Below are 11,461 nucleotides of genomic sequence, written 5' to 3'. Positions count from 1 at the left end.
GAGGTCAGCCAGCAGTTCAAACCCAACGAGATTGTCGTTAGTAAACACTCTTCTGATAGCTTGCTAGGTTTAACAGGGTCTGGTCATCCTTGCTTACTATAAGGGACCATGTAGTACAGTATAGTAGTAAAGAAACAGGGTACAATGAAAATTTCGGTTCATTGTAATCTTCGTCGATCGTTTTCGGTCTTTTCCAGCCGTCCTAGAAAAGAGAAAAGAATATATAAGTGCACGTAAAGACACAAAGTGGGCAAAAAACGAAAATAAATTCATGCACATGCAACAGCGTAAAAAACGATTTTTACAGAATAGCTTTTTGGTTATTTTTTTTAAGAAAAAAATCAAATATACACATATTAGCAAAAAGAATTCTGTTTGTTTCTTTTGGGATAAATATATAAATATAAGCATATTAAATTTTTTTATTATATGTAATACAAGGGGAAATCTATATGAAGCAAACTGTTAACTGGTGTCTTACGTGCAATAATCTTTTAAATGTTCTGGATCCCTTACTCTTCTTACAGAACGTTTTGTTTCGAGTCTATTTTCAGATACTGCTGAAGTATCAATGTGCATGTTGGCTGTCGGATGAGGTGTTATAAGTGTAGGAGCCGTGTCTTTTGATTGTGCCGATGGGAATTCGACGTGGATAGGAGTTCCTTCTAAATACTCTGCTTTGATGCGGTCGATGCTGTTGCCATCGTTGGTTCCGCTCTTATCGACCATGTATTACTTAGGTTCGCGTTGAAGAACTTTGAAGGGTCCTTCGTATGCTGTTTCGACAGGTCGTCGATGTGAGTTCCGATGTGCGAAGACTTGTGTACTACATCATAAGTCAGGTTGAACGAAAACACCAGTTGATTTCAGTCGAGTTGAAACTGGTTTAACTGAACGCACTGCGTTTGTAAGCCTGCTTGTGTAGGAGGTTAGATTCATGTTCATTGAAGAAGATGAAGGATCCACGAATTCTCCTGGAAGTCAAAGTGTCGTTCCATAAACTAGTTGAGCTGCAGTGTATCCAATGTCAGCTTTCACTGCATTACGGATACCTAGTAAGACGAGTGGAAGAGTGAAGAAAAGATGAAGAAAATGCCCCACATACACAAGGAGTTGCATTCATGCTGTCCAAACAAGCATAAAATACACTTATAGGATGGGAATCTCATGAACCCAGGATCATCTAATCCCCCTTCAAAACAAAAAAAGAGGGCATTTGAATGAACATCATCCAATGCTATGCGCCTACCATTTGAACCATTTGGACTAAAATGAGGACGTTGAAAATCAATTCTACAATAGTCTGCAGTCAATCGTTGAGAAGTACCCAACAAAGGACCTGACCATTCTGATGGGAGATTTCAGTGGCAAGGTTGGGCTGGACAACACCGGATATGAAGACATCATAGGACGACACGGACTGGGAAAAAGGAACAAAAATGGTGAGAGATTTGCAAATCTATGTGCCTTCAATAAACTGGTCATTGGCGGCACCATAATCTCACACAGACGCATACATAAAAACCACATTGACTTCACCGGATCACACTGCTCAAAACCAAATCGACCATATTTGCATCAACAAAACGTTAAGGAGGACGATGGAGGACGTGAGAACCAAGAGAGGAGCTGATAGAGCATCAGATCATCACTTACTGGTCGCCAAGATGAAATTGAAACTCAAGAAGCACTGCACAACGGGGCGGACAACATCACAAATGTTCAATGCGGCCTTTCTTCAGGACACTGACAAACTCAACAAATTCAAGATAGTCCTCAACAATAAGTTCCAGGCCTTTCATGATCTACTCAATGGAGAAGGAACTACTATGGAGAGAAACTGGGAAGGGATAAAAGAAGCAATCACTTCAACATATCATGAGGTTCTGGGCCACAAGAAGCACCATCACAAGGAATGGATCACTGTCGATACACTGGATAAGACTCAAGTAAGAAGGAACAAGAAGGCAGCAATCAATACCAGTCGAACAAGAGCAGAAAAAGCCAAGGCACAAGCTGAATACTCAAGAGCAAATAAGCAAGCAAAGAAGAGCACCGAAGCCGACAAACTTAAATATATGGAAGATCTAGCAATGACGATGGAAAAGGCTACAAGAGAAGAAAACATGAGACAATTGTATGACACAACAAAGAAACTCGCTGGGCATTATCTTAAACCAGAACGGCCAATGAAAAGCGAGGAAGGCAAGGTAATCAATAACATTGAAGAACAACGAAACAGGTGAGTAGAACACTTCAAAGAACTGTTGAATCGACCAGCCCCACTGAACCCACCCAACATCGAAGTAGCACCCACGGACCTCCCAATCGATGTTGGCCCACCAACAACTGAAGAGATCAGCACGGCCACCATACAAATTAGGAGTGGCAAAGCAGAAGGATCATACAACATTCCAGCAGAGGCACTGAAAGCAGATGTAGCGGTAACTTCAGGGATACTCCACATTCTCTTCAATTAGATTTGGGATGAGGAACAAGTACCAACAGACTAGAAAGAAGGTCTTCTGGACAAAATATCGAAGGAAGGTGATTTCAGCAACTGTGATAACTACAGGGGCATCATATAATGTCATTCAGAAGAACGATAAAAGCTCCACGAACAGCTATCCAGCTGAGAGAACAAAATTCCATCAAAATTTTTAGCATTCCTTGATCTTTATAGTTTAATCCGGAAATTCCTATTTTCATTCCCTGTATCACTTTCATGAGACTGAAAACATTTCCTCTGTAAATTCAATAAATAACGTTACATCAGAAAAAACGTTTTTACTGATGGTCGGAAGTAGTCGACAGGAAACCCTGGACCCGGGTTTCGTGCCACTTGGCACTTGTCAGCAAGGTTTACCTGTAATATCGGGGGAACTAGTGTTCCCTGGCGGACAGTGCACGCAGTGTCAGGTCACCTAGACTGGTGGCCAAAATACAACTTCGTCGGTAGCATTCGATCTGCACATGATATTGATCACCACCCAGTGCTCGATCAATTGTGATTACATCTCATTCCCACAGGAGGTCGGTCGCGGCGCGGATAGCTTAGTGGTAACATCTCTGACTGTGAATTTAAGTAACACGGGATCACGTCCGTCAGGGAGCACCAGTTCCCTCAAGATTACAGGTACACCTTGCTGACGAGTGCCATGTGGCACGAAACCCGGGTTCAGGGTTTCCTATCTACCGCCTCCAACCAGCACCTAATCTCAACATAGTGCACGCAGTGTCGAGTCACCTAGACTAATGGCCATATTGCAACATGGTCGACAGTATTCGATCTGCACTGAGAAGGACTTGACACACATGACACTGATCACCACCCAGTGATCAATGAATTGTGAAAAGCTTTTACTGTTTATTTGATTAATGAAACAAACGTTACTGAACTTTTGAATATTAAGATGCAAATCTACTGGATGTAGATACTTAACACACACGCACACACACCTACACACTGATATACTCACACACATTATAGATATCCATACATTCACAATCATCATCATAACAACTACCGAATGTTTTAAAAATAAATGGAGCATGTTTATCAGAGCTATTATGACCATTATTATTAATATGATTGTCGTTCGAGTTGATTTTTTTTCATTTCAAATCTGTTTACTAACTAAGCTGTAATATTAGTAACCAGTATTATTGAAATCCAATAGACAGTTTAGTCTATTTAAGTTGATGAAATATAAAGATTCATGTTGAGTATAGTAATATGGCTAAATGAATACACTGAAAGATTGCTGCAATTAGTTACATATATCTAGTTTGTTTACATTTACAATGATTGGGTGGTAATTAATGATAATAATAAATTATTATTATTATTATTATTATTAATATTAATGACAGTCTCTCACTATGTTATATGCTGTATAGAAGTGAATATATTCCAATGCATTTTATAATTATGCCTGAGCATAGTTAATATTACATTAAAAAATAGTTTTTGAAAGAATCATTGAATATTGAATCACCATAGTGGTCAATGAAGACAGTATTATTCATGAATGAATGAATTAACAAGTTAAATGTTAAAAAGGAACTTTTGATATAAGATAATGGAAGTATGTCAAATCTTGAAGTACCATTGTGATGACGATGATTATGATTAGTACTTGAAATTTGATTTGTATAATGTTTGATACCATCTCAATAGTTTTAAAGTTTTCTGTTCAATCTCTAATCGGTTTATGAATCCAAAGTGATTAGGGGTTCCTCATTAAGATGAAACAACTGTTTAATGCTCCACGATTTTCAGCAGATCTCAGACTGATATTTAATACGCGACGAAGGTTTATAATCATATATATCCCAACTAAGTAGAGTTTTATATATTCATTTTTTGACATAATGTTTATGTCTGAGAGGTTTAAATACAATTTTGTTTTTTGGGAATGAGTTAAGTCTAAGTTATGTGTGACCTGTAATCTACTAAGCAACAGAATGTATAATTTAAGAGCTATGTCCTTTTAGTTTGAGTTATCGATTATCAGTCATGTAGTAAATGTTTGGGACACTTGCATATTTGTTTCCATTTACTGGTACTAGACTGTGAAATAAGTGTGTATAATTTCATTCATTTATGAAACTATACACGGTTGATAACTCCGCCTGGAGCACCTCTGAGGTTACTACTCAGTGATCAATTATTGCAAGCTACTAAATCCCAAGATTCAGTATTTTGGGCGCAAATATCCAGTCATAACCATTTTTGACTGCGGTACTAAATCACACGACGAATAATTTTTTTCATATTACTACAGTATATATAGCTTACATACGTCAGTTAATACAAAATCGAGTTACAGGACGGTAGAATTATGGTCTACTATGATATTAGTACTGCTCTAATAATAGACCTAACTCCGCCTGTAGCTCTTGTAGGGTTACTGCCGGTCCCAAGCCCGGGTAAAGGAGGAGGGTTGGGCATGGGGTTAGCGTCCCCATCCCGTAGAAAACTAACTCGCTAAAAAAACGCTTACCAGAAAAAAAATAATCCAAACCATTTTAACTCTGCCCTGGGAGTTAGAAGGTCTTCATTTCGAAGAATTATGACGCTTCATGGTGAAAGCCGAGTTCCTTCGGAAGCCACGAGGCCGATGCCCCTTCTAACAACCACAACAAAAAATTTTTATAGGTACATGGAACGTTCGAACAATGTGGGAAACCGGGAAGACCAGTCAAATAGCAATGGAAATGAGGAGATACAACTTAGCAGTACTGGGAATCAGCGAAACCCACTGGACCCAAGCTGGACAGAAAATGCTAGCTACGGGAGAGATGCTGCTATACTCCGGTCACGAAGAGGACAATGCTCCACACACTCAGGGAGTCGCTCTTATGCTGTCCAAAGTAGCACGAAATGCACTTGTAGGATGGGAATCTCACGGATCCAGAATCATCAAAGCATCATTCAAAACAAAGAAGGAGGGGATCTTAATGAATATTATCCAATGTTATGCACCTCTAGTGGCATTGGACAATAGACACACAATCCACAAAGCTGTGAACACGAGACTACTCAGAAAATAGATATTCAATATTTAACGCGGAGAAATACCTAACAATAGAGAAGGCGCGAACAATAAATTGAACGGACTGGAGTTGATCGAGTGGCATGGCTCGGCCATGCAGGCGTGGTCTCTGCTGAATGTTACCTTATATCTTCTATTCATATTAAATATATTGTTCTTTCTCTAGCCTAACCTTGTTCTACATCATGTATTGGTAATTGATACGATACAGTGAGTTGGTGTAGTCGATGGTGTGACTTCCACGTAAGATCTTATGGATTAGGCAGTTATATCATGACAAATCGACAAGTTTAGGATTAGGTCTATTATTAAAGCAGTACTAATATCATAGTAGACCGTAATTCTACATTGGTGAGCCCAACTAAAGAAACGCAACCTATTATTGTTAATCCTTGTTTCCACCTTAACCTTCTCAATCGGTTTTTATTTTTGTAAACCCAGTATTCTAATAGTCCTTTGATTAATGGTCACATATATTATCGTAATGTTATATCTATTAGTTCACATAACTTCCTAGCTCAATCGATAATAAAAGTTGATCATCTATATCAACTAATTAGCTTTGATGGTTCGTTAACAAGCTTTAATAGCATTTACCTGCTTCAGCGACATAGACTTGTTTAAACATCAAGCTCTAGCAAATATGACCTGTAAATAGCGTAAATATACATTGACTAACAATGCAGTCATGGATTGAATAGTTATATGGATCTAATATTCAGTGTTCCTTCACTTAACACCTCATCCTGTTTTAAACTATGCACTATCCTGTAATATCTTTTCTTCCATCCACTGCCTGCCTAATTTCATATTTTCGAGTTCCATTGCCAAACAACAAGGATGACACATCTCCAAAAAATACGGTGAGATCCAGCTATAAGTTTTCTGCAATCATAAGTTCATTTTAGATGGCACACAAAATTATCTGGATTCATTCCGTTGTTCTGAGCAGAACGAGTCCCAAAAACCTCAACAGCATCAAGCACCCTGGAAGTGATTGCCATACTGCATGTTTTATACTGGATGCTTTTGGATCATTACTACTCCTCACGAATGGCGTTATATATGTCGTCCACTGAATAATATAATTTTCAAAAATAATCCAGGCGAGTTCAACTATTTTACTTAATGATTTTTTTTACTAAACATGTATACGCTTTCCAGTTGCCTTTGCCACATATGTGTAAGTGTCCCTAGGCTAAATGCAGTAACTTCCTATGGAATGTTTGTAACGCATCATATTCCTGCCTGAAGTTTCACAAGCAGTCTTGACTTTAAAATTACTTTTCCTGGTCATGTTCATTATTTTTAAATTTTTATATACGTCAACAACCTGCATGTTAACCTGGCCCATACATACGTTACACTATATCTTCATATCTTTTGAATTTAGAAATCATCTGGATCGCCTTTAACATTTATCAATAAACCCATCATAGTCGTTGTTGCTAATCGTATTTGGGTTTATGGATTGGTTTATCATATTAGCAGTCTGAAATGCGAACATAGTTTAGATAATAAGATTAAAAATTTAGGTACTATTAACTGCACTAGTAAAATAACTAAATCCCTAGGTGGCTGTTGGCTAAACAAACGTTTAAAATCAAAACTCCGTAGCCTACTAGAATTAACACTAAACGAATCTTTCTGATATAAAATTTATAATTAAATTAGGCGTCTGATAATTTCGAATCACCTAAAGCAACAATACCTATTTTTCCACTGACTAATCCTCATTCAACACTATAACTAGTTAAACATAATAGTTTCAGGATATCGTCATAAAGCATTGTCATGACTTGACAATCACGTAATATGATTGATAAAATTAATGAAACTATTAACAAAATCGATCAGCAAATTGACTTATAATTATCACTAGTGTTGTTTTTCTTTTATCTTCATTCACTACAGATGATTACAGTATGTTTCTCTATCAGTTGTTCATTCAGTAAATATCTCAAAACCTTGTCAGTCTAATTGATGGTTTAGCGACACAATCATGCATGCAAATAATCAGTATAAGCAGTCGAGCAAATCTCCTGCAAACTGAAAACATCAATGTCGAATTTACCCCAACACTGACTAAGGTTCAAGCCATTATCATAGACATGAGTTGGGAGTGTACTCCCCTTGGTTACAACTTATGTACTCCCTGATAATCACATGAGCATCACTCACTGTTAATCATCTTGTAAAAACTTATTTAGCTAAATACATCTTGCAGCACCACATCACTTCGTAATATGACACATAGGCTTAACTGATTTCAATAACTTATAACCACTATATCTCAATTAAACCGTATTCCGCCTTATGATACATTGCATACTTGCAACTAACTTGTATGCCCAATCAGCCGGCAAGTATAAATACAAATAAATAGTCTATCGCAGATCAGAACATTGAGTCTAGAGCATGTCTCTTACGAACACACTCATGTTTAACGATTTGTTCCTAGCTATCTGTCCAAAATTCATATAATCATCACTCACGTATTTAAATTTTATTTTGATAACCATTCATGTGTATTAGTAGTATTACTAAATTCTATCACGGTCAAGTAAAAATGAGGTTGAGAAAATCTCCCCGTAACTAAATAAACCGTATCAAACTAACTGGAACACTAGTTGGAATTCTTCTCCACGGTATACTTTTGTTCCTTCAGTTAGCCTACTAATACAGATGCAATTGGAATTCAACTCTTATGGACAACTTACCGGCATAATCGTTATCTGATTTCATAATTTAAACCAAAACTAATACCAATATTAACATTTCTACAATATTCATTATTTTAATATTTCTAAACACAAAATACTTACTACCTATACGTTAAGTTATTAACCAACGACTATTAACACGCATCGTTTTATTATTATTATTGTAATCCCATTTTTTATAGCTCAAATAATCTTCACCCAAATTTTCATTTCAAGCATGAAGGCAGATATTTTAAAATTATTACATGTATTTCCCGACCAGATGCTGCCGGTTTCATTTTGATTTATCTTTCAGCTTATCAATACCCGGAGGATTCTTATTATCCTTGGTAACCTCCGGCGCGCGACGATCCCATCCAATTTGGTATCGAACCAACATCACGTTGATTCTGGTGGGAGAGTAATGTAGTGGCATTGGACAATAGCTACACAATCCACAAAGCTGTGAACACGAGACTACTCAGAAAATAGATATTCAATATTTAACGCGGAGAAATACCTAACAATAGAGAAGGCGCGAACAATGAATTGAACGGACTGGAGTTGATCGAGTGGCATGGCTCGGCCATGCAGGCGTGGTCTCTGCTGAATGTTACCTTATATCTTCTATTCATATTAAATATATTGTTCTTTCTCTAGCCTAACCTTGTTCTACATCATGTATTGGTAATTGATACGATACAGTGAGTTGGTGTAGTCGATGGTGTGACTTCCACGTAAGATCTTATGGATTAGGCAGTTATATCATGACAAATCGACAAGTTTAGGATTAGGTCTATTATTAAAGCAGTACTAATATCATAGTAGACCGTAATTCTACACACCCACCAATGATAGCAACGACGAAATCAAAGATCATTTCTACGAGTGGCTGCAGTCAATCATTGAGAAATGCCCAAGAAAGGACCTAACTATTCTGATGGAAGATCTAAATGCCAAAGTCGGAATAGACAACACTAAATATGAAGATATTATGCGACGACATGGACTGGGAGAAAGAAACGAAAATGGGGAAAGATTTGCGAATCTATGTGCATTCAACAAATTGGTCATAGGAGGCATAATATTTCCACACAAGCGTATACACAAGTCTACATGGATCTCACCGGACCACACTACAGAGAACCAAATAGATCACATTTGCATCAACAAAAAATTGCGAAGGACACTGGAAGATGTGAGAACCAGGAGAGGTGCTGACGTAGCTTCAGATCACCACCTAGTTGTAGCCAATTTAAAACTGAAGCTAAAAAAAAACTGGACAACTGGACAAACAGCACTACAAAGGTTCAATACAGCCTTCCTTCGAGATACTGACAAACTGAATGAATTCAAGATAGCTCTCAACAACAGGTTCCAAGCCTTACAAGATCTACTGAAAGAAGAGGAAACTACTATGGAGGACAACTGGAAAGGCATCAAGGAAGCATTAACTTCAACGTGTCAAGAGGTTCTCGGTCTAAAGAAATACCATCATAAGGAATGGATCTCTACGGAAACACTGTACAAGATCAAAGAAAGGAAGAACAAGAAGGCAGAAATTAACAACAGCCGAACACGAGCAGAGAAAGTTCAAGCACAAACTGAATACATTGAAGCAAACAAACAAGTGAAGAGGAGCATTAGAGCCGACAAGAAGAAATACGGGAAAGAACTAGCAAAGACGGCGGAAAAAGCTGCTAGAGAAGGAAATATGAAACAGCTTCACAATACAACGAAGAAACTAGCAGGGAAATACAGTAAACCAAAGAGGACGGTCAAAGACAAAGAAGGCAAGCCAATCACCGAAATTCAACAACAGCGTAACAGATGGGTAGAATACTTCGAGGAACTCCTGAATAGGCCGGCTCCAATGAATCTGAAGAATAATGGTCTACTATGATATTAGTACTGCTTTAATAATAGACCTAATCCTAAACTTGTCGATTTGTCATGATATAACTGCCTAATCCATAAGATCTTACGTGGAAGTCACACCATCGACTACACCAACTCACTGTATCGTATCAATTACCAATACATGATGTAGAACAAGGTTAGGCTAGAGAAAGAACAATATATTTAATATGAATAGAAGATATAAGGTAACATTCAGCAGAGACCACGCCTGCATGGCCGAGCCATGCCACTCGATCAACTCCAGTCCGTTCAATTCATTGTTCGCGCCTTCTCTATTGTTAGGTATTTCTCCGCGTTAAATATTGAATATCTATTTTCTGAGTAGTCTCGTGTTCACAGCTTTGTGGATTGTGTAGCTATTGTCCAATGCCACTACATTACTCTCCCACCAGAATCAACGTGATGTTGGTTCGATACCAAATTGGATGGGATCGTCGCGCGCCGGAGGTTACCAAGGATAATAAGAATCCTCCGGGTATTGATAAGCTGAAAGATAAATCAAAATGAAACCGGCAGCATCTGGTCGGGAAATACATGTAATAATTTTAAAATATCTGCCTTCATGCTTGAAATGAAAATTTGGGTGAAGATTATTTGAGCTATAAAAAATGGGATTACAATAATAATAATAAAACGATGCGTGTTAATAGTCGTTGGTTAATAACTTAACGTATAGGTAGTAAGTATTTTGTGTTTAGAAATATTAAAATAATGAATATTGTAGAAATGTTAATATTGGTATTAGTTTTGGTTTAAATTATGAAATCAGATAACGATTATGCCGGTAAGTTGTCCATAAGAGTTGAATTCCAATTGCATCTGTATTAGTAGGCTAACTGAAGGAACAAAAGTATACCGTGGAGAAGAATTCCAACTAGTGTTCCAGTTAGTTTGATACGGTTTATTTAGTTACGGGAGATTTTCTCAACCTCATTTTTACTTGACCGTGATAGAATTTAGTAATACTACTAATACACATGAATGGTTATCAAAATAAAATTTAAATACGTGAGTGATGATTATATGAATTTTGGACAGATAGCTAGGAACAAATCGTTAAACATGAGTGTGTTCGTAAGAGACATGCTCTAGACTCAATGTTCTGATCTGCGATAGACTATTTATTTGTATTTATACTTGCCGGCTGATTGGGCATACAAGTTAGTTGCAAGTATGCAATGTATCATAAGGCGGAATACGGTTTAATTGAGATATAGTGGTTATAAGTTATTGAAATCAGTTAAGCCTATGTGTCATATTACGAAGTGATGTGGTGCTGCA

This window comes from Schistosoma haematobium, chromosome 1, assembly GCF_000699445.3.
Source record: "Schistosoma haematobium chromosome 1, whole genome shotgun sequence".
NCBI lineage: Eukaryota > Metazoa > Platyhelminthes > Trematoda > Strigeidida > Schistosomatidae > Schistosoma > Schistosoma haematobium.
The sequence above is the reverse complement of the archived record's forward strand: the minus strand, read 5'-3'. Positions refer to the sequence as shown.